The sequence below is a fragment of the Canis aureus genome, chromosome 13 (assembly GCF_053574225.1).
Source record: "Canis aureus isolate CA01 chromosome 13, VMU_Caureus_v.1.0, whole genome shotgun sequence".
In the NCBI taxonomy this organism is placed as follows: Eukaryota; Metazoa; Chordata; class Mammalia; order Carnivora; family Canidae; genus Canis; species Canis aureus.
In genome coordinates, this window is record NC_135623.1 from 40,446,555 (window position 1) to 40,462,809 (window position 16,255).

At 46.2% G+C, this 16,255-nt stretch overlaps 1 long non-coding RNA gene across 3 annotated transcripts in view; it reads left to right on the plus strand.

Annotated features, from left to right (window-relative positions):
- The first annotated feature begins 9,699 nt into the window (after positions 1-9,699).
- The window catches only part of LOC144282325 (uncharacterized), a 37,001-nt gene continuing 30,445 nt past the window's right edge, over positions 9,700-16,255 (plus strand). For 2 of the 3 annotated variants that reach the window (XR_013350737.1, XR_013350738.1), the window contains exon 1: positions 9,703-10,403. This is a non-coding gene — a long non-coding RNA (uncharacterized LOC144282325). Of the gene's footprint in view, positions 10,404-16,255 lie in introns of all 3 variants that reach the window. The other variant, XR_013350739.1, reaches the window with a different exon arrangement.

The following is a 16,255-nucleotide window of genomic DNA, read 5'->3' on the forward strand; positions in this document are numbered from 1 at the left end:
TAACTGCCAAGTGTTAATGTATATAAATAACATACAAGATTAAAAATTATCTGAAGTTATACTATATATTTTTTATGGATACATATACTTATTAAGACATAAATATACAATGGGGAGGATACTCCACTACTTGTGAAGGGTCAATATGTATTGGAGATTTGATGGGTAAAATCTGGGGCTTCAACCATATCTGTGATACTTTATTTTAAGAAATCATCTAAAGCCAAATATGGAAAATGCAAACAATGATTGATTCTCGGAGGTTTTCAGGATAAGGCATATGGTGAGACAATTTGCCTTTTTAAGTAGAAGCTGGTCCCTTAGAAATGGTTTTCCTTCCCCTCAGGCCCATTTGTAATTACTAAATAGGAATTACATGAAATGCCCATGAGTAGATGTCCTTTGTAAGCATATCCACTGTATGACTGTTACTTGAGTCAGAGAATGGAATAAAGGATAGAAAGAGAGATGTGCTGCACCCTGGGTACCTCTGGATTTTATTCTAATTGTCTGAGGCTCTTCTGAGGGGTGATAGATGTCGAATTCATATCATCATAGCTGGCATTTGTTGCAAGTTTTATAATGTCTGTCACTTGCCAAACATTTTACATGAGATATTAGTTAGGATACAATTTTGTTGACCATAACAGAGACCCAAAGTAACAGTGACTTAAACAAGATCTAATTTTTTTAAAGATTTTATTTATTTACTTGAGAAAGAGTGGAGAGAGCACAGAGGGAGAGGGAAAAGCAGACTCCCCACTGAGCAGGGAGCCCCACGCGACTCGATCCCAGGACCCCAAGATCATGACCTGAGCCGAAGGCAGATGTTTAACCAACTGAGCCACCCAGGCATCTCAAATGAGATATAGTTTTATCTGTCACTCACGTAACAATCTGGACATAAGCAGTCCATGGCTGATATGATGGCTCCATGAAGCTCAAGGATCCAAGTTCCTGGGACGCCTGTGTGGCTTAGTGGTTGGGGTCTGCCTTCAGCTCAGGGCATGATCCCGGGATCCTGGGATGGAGTCCCACGTCGGGTTTTCGGCGAGGAGCCTGCTTCTCCCTCTGCCTGTGTCTCTGCCTCTGTCTCCGTGTCTCTCATGAATAAGTAAATAAAATCTTAGAAAAAAAGAATCCAAGTTCCTCTTGTTGCTCTACTATTCCTACATTATTGCTCTTACACTCATAGTCTATGATGGTTCTTGGCTCTCTCACTAGTTGCTCATTTTCCCTGGCCAGAGTTGAACCACATGAGCACACCTAGCTGCAAGGGATGCTGGGAAATGTAGTCTTTGTTCTGTACAGCCATGTAGGGCAGCTGTAAATATTGGGGTTTCTTTTTTTTTTTTTAATTTATATTTATTTATGAGAGAGAGAGAGAGAGAGGCAGAGACACAGGCAGAGGGAGAAGCAGGCTCCATGCACCGGGAGCCCGACATGGGATTCGATCCTGGGTCTCCAGGATCGCGCCCTGGGCCAAAGGCAGGCGCCAAACCGCTGCGCCACCCAGGGATCCAATATTGGGGTTTCTATTCCTATAGAAGATGAGGAGATTCGCAGGGTGGGAGGCCTTAAGCAGTCTGGGCCACAGTGGATATTTTCTATTTTAACTTCACAACAACATTAGGAGTCAAGCCCAAATCGGCCCACTTAACACTTGAGAAGGAGATTAGATTATCTGCTGACGGTCACACAGCTAGTACATTACGGAGCTGGGTGTGGCTGTATCCTTGTTTATACATTTGCATCGAGTTTGCTGAGAAGTTCTAATACTAGGAACTGAGCTGGGAATTCTCAGCTTCCTTGGGACTGCCACACCTCATCCGTGTTTGCTTGATTTCATCACACCATTTAAAACAATCATCCAGGAAGGAGTTGTGTGGCCCGTGCTTTAGAGTTGAAAGCAAGCACACCTTTAGTTTTGTCCGAGGTATTCTGTGATATTCTGTGACCTTTAGTGAGTGTTTGGGTGTTGTCCAATCAGAACTGGGAACACATACCGGGGAAATGTTATTCTTTACTTTGATTCAGGTTATTCCTGGCTTCTGGCTAGGTTAGAAAATGTGCCTCTAATATCTTTCTAATCAAAGGAAATGCTTTAATAAAATATGTATTCTAACACCTTTTTTTCTGAGCCCAATGTTAAGACTATGGACTGTCACCTAAACATTAAATAAAAAGTAACAATATTCAGGGCACCCGGGTGGCGCAGTTTGTTAAGTACCGACTCTTGGTTTCCACTCAGGTCCTGGTCTCAGGACTCATGAGATCAAGCCCACGTTGGGCTCCATGACTCAGTGGGGAGTAGGCTTGAAGGTTCTCTCCCTCTGCTCCTCCCCCTACTTATATGGGACATGCTTTCTCTCTATTAATAAATCTTTCTTTAAAAAGTAGCAACTTTTCAAGATGCCTGGGTGGCTCAGTGATTGAATGTCTGCCTTCAGCTCAGGTCGTGATCCTGGGGTCCAGGATCGAGTCCCACATTAGGTTTCCTGCAGGGAGCCTGCTTCTCCCTCTGCCTATGTGTGTGTGTGTGTGTGTGGTGAATAAATAAATAAAATCTGAAGGAAAAAAAAAGCAAATTTTCTAGAAGCAATTTTATTTTAAGGAGAAAGAAGTAGCATTGAAACCAGATGTTGCTTTTTTAACATCATCCAACTACCAGCATCTTCCATGTGACAAAATTTGGCAGGTGACCCCTTTCTTTCACCCAGATCACAATTTCCAAGAGTTGGCATGTGCCAAAAACAAAATTTCAAAAGGGAAACCTGGTTCCTGAAAGTTCACATCTGACATCATTCAAGCTCAAGCTGGATCAGAAGGATAGAGCCTAGACAAGGTGTGCAATCACACCTGTTTGTAGAGCTCTGCTTTTAGAGGTGTTAAAAGTTGAAGTCTTTATATGGTTCAGAACCAGGGTCAGGTCAGGATTAGCGTAAGGCAAGTGTGGCATTCACTTCTGGCAGCAAAATTTACCGAGGTGTCAAAAAACTTAGCACAAGGGGTGCCTGGATGGCTCAGCTGTGTAAGCGTCTGCTCATGTCACGATCCTGGGGTATCTAGATTGAGCCCCACATCGGGCTCCCTGATTAGGGAAGAGCCTGCTTCTCCCTTTGCCCCTCACCTTGCTTGTGCTCCCTCTGTCTCTTCCTTTCTCCCTCAAAAGAATTAAAAAAAAAAAAGAATAGCACAAGATAAACAATATTTTAAAGCAAACTTTGAAAATAAAATAAATGCAAAATAAATTCATAATCAACAAACATCAAAATTTTAAATAAAGACAGGTTGTTGTTTGTGTTGCCACACTGCATTGTGTCATGGGAACAGCTATTTCCAATCAGCCCCACGTTCCTGGCCCTGAGCTCCTCAGATCCCACCAGGCAGGTTTACGAGGGTTGACAATATGTAGAACAGATGGGGCAATGAATGTGGGGTTTTTATATAGGGTCATGGATTTTTTTTTTCTTATAGAGCTTTTATTAACTTTTCTTACCTGGTTCAAAATATTTGGAGGATATTTTGATGAGCGCATATAGGAGTGCACATTTTCCCTTTGTCCTAGGCTCCAGGATGGCTCCACAGGGCATGGTTGGTTCAGGACTTCTGGGAACCCTGCTCTTCATGCTAAGTGAACCGTTGCTAGAGGAGCTCTAAACTCCTGCGAGACCTAACGGTTCCTTCTCTGAGACCATTTGGCTAAACGTATGACTGCTGTGCATTAGATCACCGTGTCACAAATGCCCTTAGCCTTTTACACTTACACTGGGTAGGAGCCTGTGCTTAGTTTGTCTGTCTGTCTAGCCACGCATTAATACCATCTAACTTCCACTGGAAACCCCCTGATCCCCATCCCCCGCAATCCTTCCCTTCATAAATTCCGTTCCTCTCCTTCTCTCCCTTTCTCACCCTGATTCTTATTGTTTTGCATGTGGAAATTTATGTCACATCCGTCTCCCCTGCTACAATGCAGGCTCCATGAGGGCAGGGAGCGTACCTGCCTGGCTTGTTACTCTTCCCCCAGGACCTACTGTAGTGTCTACATGCTGTGAGGACTTATACAGACTTTTTAATGGGTAAATGAATTTATGAGTAGTTGACCTGCATTATCCAATTTGAAGTAAAGCTTCAGGTGCTTAATAAATGTTATTGATAATGATGCTACAGGATTTTTTTTTTTTTTTGAAAAATCAAGAATACCTTCAAATGTCAATGAAATGAGTCTCCTTTTCTCTTTTTTGAGTTAGGTCTTGAATAAGTAAGTGTTCCTCCTACCTGACAACTCCTCTTACCTGTCAAGCCATTTTTTTACAATATCTGGAAGGCCAGTATCGCAAAGGCAGTTTGACTTAGTGGAAAGAACACTGGGTTGGGAAATTAGGAAGCCTGAGTGTGAAGTGTGAACTCTAAAAGAGAAGGGGATGCTTGTGGTAGGATGGACTGGGTTTCCCTGCAAACAGTCAAGCGGGCCTCATTCTTGTTCCGTGGTAAGTCTTAGGCCATAGGTATGTTCCTGAAGCTGAATTCCCTGTTTTCTGTAGGTCTGCCCTGCCTACTGGTTAAATCTGACCATGAAGATAGCAGAGGGATCTTCACATCAGAGCCTACCCCCATCCACTCTATCATTGTGCAGCCAGCAAAGCCTCCATGCCCCAGTTCACTGTCTTCTCTGAGGGTCTACTCTTTGGGACTTCTGGATAGTTTCAGAGGAATCTAGAAGCTACCTCCTTGAGGAGGACAGTGGATCAAAATGTTTGGCTAACTCACATCATGCTTTTGCTGTATGCACCAAACCGGGCAAGGAGTCTTCTCAGGTTGGAAGAGGCAGGATAGTGAGAAAAAGAGCCCTGGCTCTGGAGTCAGACAGACTGGACTCTAGTCCCAGAATGACATTCATTCACTAGCCAGGTAGTTTCAGTTTGACACTGAGAGTGTGAAAGAGAATAACAGTAATACTCTATCAGTCAGAACTCTGGGTTACACACAACAAACACCTAACTCAAATGAGCTTAAATGGGTGTAAATGGCATAAATGGGAATCAACCAGCAGGGCTTATCTGGATGATTTCCTATAAGCCCCAAAAGGGTGGGTTATAGCTGGATCTCAGTGACAGATGGAACCAGGGTCTGCAACATGGTTAGGGTACTTCTCTTCTTGTCCCTACGTGGAAAGACTATAGTTCCTAAGGAGCGGTGGTTCTTCCAGTGATGGGCAATGTGGCCTCCTGTTTCACAGCTTCTCCACCAGAGGAAGTTTGCTTCTCTTCCCTGCGATCTCATTTGAAAAATCCTGGGAAGGATCTAATTGGCCTAAGTTGGATCACATGCTGACTGTTGGACCAGACAGCTTTGGCAAGGGTGGGTGGTTTACTGTGATTGACAGCCTTCAGTAGAGGCACAGGTTGGAGGGGCCTGGCTCAGTTGATTAGGCATTGCACTCTTGATCTCAGCTCAGGTCTTGATCCCAGGGTCATGAGTTCAAGCCCTGGGTCATGGAACCTACTTTAAAAAAAAAAAAAAAAGCACATGTTGGAGTTGGTGGAAGGGTAGTCCTCAGAAGAAGGGGGGTTGCTTTCCCTGTAAAATGCAGACATACCAGGCAGACTGAATCATAGATGTCTACCACATATATTAGTTCAGGGTTGTTGGTGAGGATTAGAGATAATGGATATAAAGCATGAGTTGGGAAATGCTGCTGATGGGAAGGAGTGGTATCTCAGCTTCCCTGGATACTCGGGCTTCACATTTAGGGCTATTATATCTCATAGAAAGAAATACACTTTCTTCTTTGTTCTTCTTTCCGACCTCAGGACAATCATTGTAATAGACTCTTACAAGACCTAAAAAGGTTATGTTTGCTCAAGGACATACAATTAGTGGTACATGAGGCCTAGACCCAACCCTCAAGGCTCCCAATCCATAGTCTCCTTTTTGTACACCATGTGGTGATTAAGAGTGCTGGCACAAAAGCCAGCTTGCCTAGCTTTAAAGCTCAGCTTCTCTTACTGTGTGGCATTGGGTAAGTTCCTAAACCTCTCTGAGCTTCAGAGATTCCCTCTGCAGAGTCATTACCAGGATTAAATGAATTCAATATGGGTATATTGGTGATGATGATTATTCCATTTCCAGAAACTGTCACCTGCGCCTCCTGCCTTGGAGCGGGTCACCTCCAAGCGTGTCTGGGGACGTGCCAGGCATTGCGGTGGGGCTGCAGGCTGGTTCTCCTAGGCACTGGGATTGGAGGGGGAGCAGCAGTTCAAATCACCTCGGGCGGTGCAGCCCCCAGTGGCTCAGCGGTTTAGTGCCGCCTTCAGCCCAGGGCCTGATCCTGGAGACCCAGGATCGAGTCCCACGTCGGGCTCCCTGCATGGAGCCTGTTTCTCCCTCTGCCTGTGTCTCTGCCTCTCTCTCTCTGTCTCTCATGAATAAGTAAATAGATTTTTTTTTAAAGTATTTTTTTTCAATTTTTATTTATTTATGATAGTCACAGAGAGAGAGAGACAGAGAGAGAGAGAGAGAGACAGAGACACAGGCCGAGGGAGAAGCAGGCTCCATGCACCAGGAGCCCGATGTGGGATTCGATCCTGGGTCTCCAGGATCGCGCCCTGGGCCAAAGGCAGGCGCCAAACCGCTGCGCCACCCAGGGATCCCAAGTAAATAGATTCTTAAGAAAAAAAAACAAAACAACAAATCACCTTGGGCTCCGAGTGAAGAATGAAGGCGTCACCTCTCTGTCTCCACCCCAGAGGTAGCATAGTATTAAACAGTTTTTAAAATAAACATTTTCCCAGCAGAATAGTGCATCATGAACCACTAATGCTGCAAGGCTTTCACTGACCTCACAGGGGACACACAGCAAAAAACCTAAACTCCCTGTGTCCTCTTCTCCTTTGAAAGAGGGCTGTGGCAGTGCCTGGGATGCCATGAACAGCCCAGGCTTGGGAATCAGACAGGCCAGGGTTCGAATCCCGCTGTTGCCGTGGGTTAGCTATGTGACTTATGCAAGGTACTGGGCCCTCTCTCGTGTCTAGATTGAGAACAGTGTCCATATCCACCTTGTGGGGCTGGGAGAGGCGTCCCTGGAAGGCAGGCAGAGTGCTTAACACACAGCGTGCTTGGTAGATGAGGCTGTCATCGAAAGAACGTCACGTGATGTGTACGTGTTGGAGGACACACAAAATCACTTAGCGAGTGGCAAGTCTTCTTTTTATAAAATAAAGGCAACCTGCATGTACGTTTTCTCATGATTACGCTACCTCTTAATTTTGCAGAAGGCTTAATTGGATGGATCTTTGGGTAAGAGATTTCCACTTGATTTTTAAAACCATACAAGAAAATATACTCTTACAAAGGGTCGAGAAGTATCTTCTGTAGTTACGTGAAAGGCTGCTGGGCTAATTCTGACAACAGAAGCAAAGAGAAACCCTCCCAGAGCAGCGAATGATTCTCCCCCTGGTTCCAGAGGAGGAGAAGGTTCCACATTTATCCACCACAATCAGGCTGTGTGCTTCTATGAACCACGACGTTGGCGATGGGCTGGCTCTGGGCAAGGGGTAGCTTCTCAAAAACAGAATTTGAGACATTCTCTCAACTTGCCTTTGCACCTTTCATATCCCTCACCTGCAGGGTCCCCTCAACCCTGCCAGGGTCCTGCAGCACAAGGAGCAACCTGCCGAAGGCTCAGGTCCCCTACTTCCAGGTAATCCCCGCTTGCAAAATCCTCTTGAATGCTTCAGAAAGTTCCTCTCTACTGCAGAGAAAATGACTCTCTGGAGAGGGCAGTGCTTTCTAACGTAGCGGGTAATATCTTGATGAGATATGCTGGTCAGGATAGGCTAGAGTGAGCCCCGAAACCTGGGGCAGCACAGAAAGGTTGTTTTTTTGCCCTCCCACCCCGGGTCCACTGCGGGTCCGATGGGTCTCTGGGGTAGCTTCTGAGAGGGACAGAAGCGGCTTGCAGCAGGTGACCCCCCCTCGGGACTCCCAGGTCACTGTGACAGGGAAGGCGTGGGAAATGCACTCACTGGGAAATGCTACACATCACTCACATTCATGAGTCCGCTCAGAACCAGGTCTCACCGACCCACCTAATTTTAAGGAGACTGGGAAGTGTAACTCTCCCAAGGACCCAGAAAAGACAGAATAAGCTATGAAAGGACAGGAATCTCTGCTGCAGTATTTTCCTTTTCAGATACAGGGACCCTGGCTGTTGGATCGGGGCTCCTTGTGAGAAAAATCTGAAGGAGGCTTGAAAATCAGAGCAGAAGGAAATATGGAGAGCCACTAGGGAAAGGGGAAAGTTTCTTTTTTCTTTTCTTTTCTTTTCTTTTCTTTTCTTTTCTTTTCTTTTCTTTTCTTTTCTTTCTTTTTTCTTTTTTCTTTTCCTTTCCTTTCCTTTCTTTTCTTTTTAAGATTTCATTTATTTATTCATGAGAGATGCAGAGAGAGAGAGAGAGAGAGAGGCAGAGACACAGGCAGAGGGAGGAGCAGACTCCCTGTGGGGAACCCGATGCAGGACTCGATCCCAGGACCCCAGGACCCCAGGATCACACTCTGAACTGAAGGCAGACGCTCAGCCGCTGAGCCACCTGGGGCCCCGGGAAAGTATTTTGTTAAGAATGCTGAGTACCTCCCTGTTTGGGGCACAAGGCTCCTTAACGTAACAAGGGAATTTCGAGAGCCAAAACCGCTTGACAGTGGAGGCCGTGGAGGCAGCGAGCTGAAATGCACCTGCTCCCCAGGTTCGGCCAACTCCCGCCCCTGTATCTTCTTCCCTCATCCTGGGACCACGCTGCCATGTGCCACCTTCATAACTCTCTCGGGATGATCAGTATTAAGGTATTTTTTCTTTCAATAACTTACTTTCTGTAAATAAAAGGCACTTTATATCTCTGTCTTCGTGAGAATCCATTTCGTGAAAATCATTTACCATGGATAGAAGGTACTCGTAGGAACAAAGACAACGTCAGAGGCTAGATTGGTGGAAAGGCCTGGCCAGCTCTCCACCTGAGTGGCTTGCGCGGAATCAGACGGGTGCAAAGACAATGATGCAGGCTGAGGTCAACAGTTCAGGGGTGGCCTCTCTGTCCCGATGCCTGGGTTCCAGTTCCAGGACCACATCACCTACCAGCTGTGTGGCCTTTGTGCCTCGGTTTCCACATCTGCGGACCTGAGGACGATAATATTGCCTACTCTGGCTCCAGGAAACGCCTGTAACAGGGTCTGGCATGTGGTAAGGGCTACATCTTAAGCACAAGCAATTTTTGGTATAATTTCTTACCGTGTGATGTCTTGTTTAATTCGCCTCCTCTACCTGCTAAAATCACCTCCCCTAGCCCGTGAAATTCTCTCTCATTCGCTGCTGAGATGCTTCCCACGCTCCGAGACCCCTCCATCCATGAGCCAGCACAGACTCTGCACAGTGACACCCCCGAGCCACCAGCCCTTGGGCTGACTTGGCCATCCTGTCTGCAGGCTCCCGGCTTGTGTCCACCTCGAGCTCCCAGGTGAGGGTAGAAACGCCTGCCTTTAGAAGATGCTGTAGGATACAACAGGTGAAATAGGCTCTCTCCAAAAGTCAGGACTCAAACAGACGTTGGATGGATGTTGGTTCACCAAACAAAGGCGGGAGCAGGTGGCTGAACCTGGGGAGCTGGTGCATTTCAGCTCACTGCCTCCATGGCCTCCATTCTCAAATGTTTTATGCACACACACACACGTATAATCACATGGATCCTTTCCAATTAAGAAAAAAATAATCAGGAAGTGATTTTTGCTTTGCAGAGTCTATTATTTCAACAAATGTTGGACCATCAGATGTAGAAACCAGAGCTACATTATTACTTACCCGCCAAAAAATATTTCTAAGAATCCTTTCATTATGCTGTATTATGGGCTGTCTCAAGAGTCCTATTTGATTGAGTCTATGTTTCAGCAAAGTTTACTTGGTTTCTGCAGTCCTCAAGATGCAGCGTGGCTAAATGAACACAGGAATGAACCAAATTAATGTTTTGTTGAATTCTGTTGCAATGGTCAGTGCTATTATGTATAAATTCGGTAAAACATGCTTTGGTGTTCAGTTTATAGATTGTGTTCCTTCTTGGTTCCCACAAAGGAGCCTAGTTGAGCTTTCTTCTCCGTGTCCTTACAATTCCTCTCTGGGCTTGGAGAATTTGCTAGTTTGTTCTCTGCCCCACCGCTTGGCTGCGGCTTTGACTCAGTACCCAGTCAGGCCTGTCATTCCTGGCTTCATATGGCTCCAGGAAATGATGTGTTTTTTTTTTTTTTTTTAATCTTAAGAGACACTAGAAGGATGTTGGAAGCAAAATCTACCTCATGGGGTTGTCATGAAGTTAAAAGAGAAGAAGCACCTAAAATGTGGAACATGGTACCTGGCATGGGTGAGTGCTCAACCACAAATGGTCCCATTTTACATTCAGAGAAGCTCCCTGTCTTGGTTCCCTTCTCTCTCCCTCCCAACCCCAGGCTCTGTAGGTCTGCTTCCCCAAATCTAGGTTGCAGTTTTTCAGGGTACTATGTACCTCTCTTTGTAGCACCAATCACCGCACCATTATATTTTCTCCCTGTGATGATGTTATGGTGGGCTCCCTCCCCACCAGCCTTCATGGCCTTAGCTCTGGTGGGCCTCGCAGATCTGCCTCTAGCGTGAAAGGCTGTTCGTATTTCTGCTGCTAGAAGTGTGGCCCTCAGCTGCCAGCCCCAGTGGCCTGGCCCCAGCTGAAGAGAGCTGCCCCTTCCAATGACTGGTCTACATGGGGGTACGTAGGCTTGGCCTTCTCATGCATCTGGGGCCAGCTCTGGAAGGCTGTCCCATCTTTAGAACCCCTCGCGGGGCTGGCCCAAGCTTCTCTTGAGACAGTTTCATATTTTTATGGCATCCTCTGTGCACTCCTGTGTACTTTTCTTCCTTCCATGGATGTTAATCCTGAGGGTACTCCCTGATGCAATTTATGCATCCCAATCCCTATCTCAGAGTCAGCTTCCTGGGGAGCACAACTTGCACTGCTGTCCCCTCTGCAAATGGAAGAAGTACATTGTTGTTGCCAATTCTGTGTGTTCTCAGAGCCTATGGTAGTCCCTGGTACCAGTAGGATTTCAGTAAATGTTTGTGGGGTGAATGAATGAATAAATGAATGATAATAGCATCGCTAGTAATTTGTTTTATGTTTCACTCCCTCTCCTTTCTTCAAAGGGAATATGACTTTTATCTGGAAATTTCTTGACTTTCTACCTAGGGGCTCTATTGACTTGCTCCCCCTTCTCTTCTTCTTCCCTCTCCTTCCACTTCGGGTTTCTTTTCCTCTGACCCACCCCCTTTCTAAAATCCCTGCCTAGTGATACCCGGTTGTCACTGAGGAGGGAAGAGGAAGCCTTGGGAAAGCAGCTGAGAGAGGGTGATGGGAAGCAGCTAAATTAGTTTAGAGGCCAGTTTAGTAACTCCAGCTTTTCTATCAGGAGCCAGTGTGGAGCCCTGTGAAAGAGGCTCATGCCAAGAAACAGAGCAAATCAATATCTGAAGGCTCTGCTAATTGCATGGCTGTCAGAAGGTATTTTCTCATTTTGAATGAAAAGAAAGGGCCTTTTAAGACAACAAAGCTCTTGTACAAGTAGAAAAAAACTGAGAACTTGCATTTGAGTCCACGTGAAAAATGGCCTCTTTGTTACTCATTTCTCATCCTCGTGGAAAGCCTAGGCAGCGATATTTTATGTTCTGCTCCCCACCAGCTTTTTAGTTTTGTTTTGTTTGGGGCTTTTTTCCATTCCTCCTAGAGAGAGCCCTGGATTCAAGTTAGAAGACTGGGTTCGAGACCTGGCTCTGCTGCTTTAGCCACAGGGCAGTGGCTCCCGCCTTCGTCCCTGGTCTGCAGGTGCACGTTTGATGGGCAGCTCACAGGACTGGAGGCTGAGAAGCTCAGGTGAGACGATGGATATGAACAGGATTTGAAAATAGCATGACTCTAAGGAGCAATTGTCATTGTCACTGTCATATAATCTTCAGTGAACCAGAGCTTGAAAGTCGAAGCTGGTACCCCCTTCCCCCAAATGCACTTCAAAGCCAAATATAAAAGTTTTTAGGATACATTTTTCTCACTTTGCGTGATGTTTAGCAAAAGTCCTCATGGTTATTAGCCCACACAATGACAAATTGACTGTCCTTAGAGTGCACCGAAGGTGTCAGGCTCCTGTGTAAACAGCCACTTTTCCTGTATTCACTATTTCATGACAGAGTCGGGAAGCCACCTGGTCTTGAGACCAGGGTTTTGGGTTGATCAGATTCACCTGATTATTTTCACAGATCAGTTAATACTTTTCCCTGGTTCTCTCCTGTCCAAGGTAACCCTGGTGCTCAGGTGCACATCTGCTTTTCCTCCAGATACACGACGCTCCGAGGACTTATGCCATAAGGAATCATCTCCCCGCGAGCCTAGCCGTGCAGGGAATCCATGATTCCCTTTGTGTAGGGCAATTTTCTGCAGAAAATTGGACTTTCTCCATCCTACAGAAGGCAGACCGATGAGGTTCTTTGAGCAGTCGGCAGAGGGTCCCAGGTCTGCCCCTTTAAAACTGGTAGATTATAAAATCCTTATACTATCTGGGATCTGCAGAGATCTCAAGTTGTCTTCCAGTCAGATGTGGGATCTCGGGAGTGGAGTGTGGTCAAATGTTCAGCAGAGATTTATGGATCATTCATAACCATGTTGGGGACAGGAATGGGCTTTTTAAGTCTTTGTTTCAGGTGCTGGCATTTTTCTGATGAGTGAGCTTTATATTACACGTGGAAAAGGGTGAAGCGTGACTAAACAAACATGTACAACACAAAAATGACAAAAGCAAGTGGACAGATACTGCACACGACGTCCCTTGGCCATTAAGATGGCCTGATTGTAGACTTCTTGCAGACAGCAACCTGGTCTTGGGTCTCTCGGATCCACATGATACTAGTAGGTTCTCTGTAAATATGAGGTGTTACTCTCCTGCTGACATCTTGCAATAGCTCCCAGGGCCTCCACCAGAACAGCCAGTCTTCTTGGTTTGGTCCTTCAGTTCCCTCATGGTCAGGCCTGGCCTCCCCTCTTGCCATTGCCTGGAGAAGCTCCACGCAGCAGCTGCTCAGAGCGACCGTAGCGCATGCCTACTTGGGTACATTTGTGGATGCTCTCTCTCTGCTCTTCTCATCATGCTAACTTCTCTCTTTCCAGACCCTGTTCAGGATCCTCACCTTCGGGTCCAAGTCTCTGACTAGCCCCTCATCTCTTCATGCCCTTAACCTTGTCTCTACAGGTTGGGTGCCCCTTATCTGAGTCTTATGATCCTGCCACAGCCCTTGACATTCTAAATTGCTAACAGTGGGTTATGTGTCTCTGCCTACTTCAAGACTGTTGTCCTAGGGGACAGGGGCTGTACCTTGTTCACGTTCATTTTCAAAACAAATTTTGCCTGCTTCCCTATTTAGACGCTGGGGTTGGGGGAGTGGGGTTGGGGATGTCAAAGGGACTAGAAGCAGATTCACCTGGGCTTTTCTTCTAGAGTAATGAGAACGCCTTTTGGTCTGGGCCTGGGGGGTGCTGCTGGGGGTGCAGACTGGAAAGGCAAGGACAGAAGTCAAGATATTACCATTTTACTCTTAACATGTCATGAATGCCCTAAGGTTTGGGAATACTGAGCTGCAGAACAGCCACGGTCACAACAAATTAACATTCTCTACACCCAGCACTACTGATGTGACTGTGCCAGGCCGTGTCTGTTGAGGGGAATCCAGGCAAGCAGCTACGCCACTGTGACATGCTAATGAAATTGCTTCACACTTTGGGGTAATTTGGTTTCTAGTCTCTGAGGTCAGATCTTCATCACAAGGCCCAAGAAGCATGAATTAAAATTGAGAGTCTGTCCCTGGTGGGGACAGCATAGTGGCCACACACCAGGATTGGGATTTTTCGAGGTCAGCTTCATCCTGCTAATGGAACTCTCTTCTCTGCATTCATATAAAAAGTGAACTATGGTGTTAGAAAGCGGGACGATTTCTTGGTATGGCTGCCTTTGGGGGGTGGGCCGGGAGGGGCTTGGAGAGGACATGAGAGAGGTTCCCGGGAGTGTTGTGGTCTTAAACCTGTTAAACCGGTTAAAATGGTTACATGGAGATGTTCAGTTGGTGAAAATCTATTGAGCTGTGTTCTCATGGGTGGTGTACTTTTCTGTGTGTGTGGTGTTGTATTTCAATAAAGACATTACACTGTGTTAAATGCCGGTCATTGTAGGCAGGCATTTGCTGCGGGGGTCTCTGAAATGAAATGGCATGAGGCCACTGAAGTTATGTGGTGATTCCATTCTCTTGTAAGGTGGGCATACACATGATCCAGAGTATGTTCATATTAATTTTAAAGTATATGACAAAAATGAATATACAAATCAAAAAAAGTATAGTAGAGTGCTCACCATCCTCCAGGGACCCAGGAGGGAAAAACCAGAGTGTTATGATACCTCAGAATCGTAAATGGACCTCAAAACCCTTCATGTCTCTCCACTTGGACTGCCACCACTCTCGTTCCAGCCACCGGGAACTGTAGGCTGGACTGTGGCAATAACCTCCCACTCTCACTGATAAATAATCCACAGTCCACACAGGAAAAGACTATAGCCATAAAAGAAACAAGGGCAGCCCCGGTGTCGCAGAGGTTTAGCACCGTCTTCGGTCCAGGGTGTGATCCTGGGGACTCGGGATGGAGTCCCATGTCGGGCTCCCTGCATGGAGCCTACTTCTCTCTCTGCCTGTGTCTCTGCCTCTCTCTCTCTCTCTCTCTCTCTCTCTCTCTGTGTGTGTGTTTCTATGAGTAAATAAATAAAATCTTAAAAAAAAAAAAACCCAACTCAAATAACTCCCCTATGTGAAGGCCCTCCAAGAATTCCTAATAGTCTTAAAGCCCAAATCCCAGCATGCCCACCATTGACTGGTCCCTTCTGCATCCATGACCATCCTCCCCGCACTCTCTCCCATCTCACCAATTTCCAGCCTTCCTGGTCTCTGTTCATTCTCCCAGCACTCCGTGCTTGTCCTTACCCTAAAGCCTTTATATATGTACATCTGCCTGAAGAGGGGTCTCCCAGACTTTGGGATTGCTGGCTCCCCCTCAGCCTTTATGTCTCTCTCAGCACAGATGTCACCCCCTCAAGTAGCCTCTCTCAACCATTCTGCAATCATGTTACCTTACTTAGTTTTCTTCACGGTACCCGTGGCTATCTTGTTTGTATAGTTGTTTCCCAGAATGAACACCCCAAGAGGGCAAGGATTCATCTGCCTTCTTCACCCTTTCCACCAGTGAGTGTCCCAGTAAGCAGTGGATGGCAAACTCAAAAAAGCATATAACCAAAAATAATTTAACAAAAGGACCATGTACAGAAATGTGGGCAGGGCTAAGGGGACCAGTGAGGCACAGGGAGGCTCCCAGGGAAAGCCATCCCGGCCCCTAAGCCTGATGGGGTAAGACGAGAGGGCTCTCTGTTCCCTACTTTATCTGTGAAGTGGAAATCATAGCTCTGTCTCTCTGTGACGTGCTTGTAAGACTTGGTTACACATGAGGACTAGATTGGTAAAGCAAGCGGAATGCTGCCCAGGACATACAAAGTGCCATATGAGTGTCTGCTATTATTATTACTGATCTGATTTTAAACTCACTTAATTTAGTTCCTACAACTCTCTGAGGTAGATCAGGGGTTGAAAATTGTCCACCTATGGGCCGACCTGAACTTCCAAATGTGTTTTGTTTGGCTTGCACATATTTCTTTAATTTGAGCCAACATTAAAAAATCTGGAGGTTTTTTTTTTTTTTTTAAATCTGGAGTTTTATATAAAAATCTGAAGTCCTGGCTGCTCCTGAGGACTCCTGGTCTGGCAGCAAAGGGCAGGAGCTGCATGCTGCCCACTTCTTCAGGGGAGGAATGCACTCTGCAGCACGATACAGTGGGATGAAACGGATACCCAGCTAACAGTCACTTCAAGCAGAGCTTGTAACCTCAGTCAAGTCCCAGGTAAGGTAGTTCCAGCGTTGATACTGTGGCATAAAAATGTAGAGGAAGTCCAAAATTTGGGCACCCCCCCCCATGCTGCTCACCCAACGCTGATGCTCCCTGCCTCTCCACTCTGGGATCTTCAAGCACGTCAGCCATGGTGTTCCTCCTCATTTCTACCAATATCCCAAAGGCTTATATGTCACATGGAAGCACACAAACGTCCAGA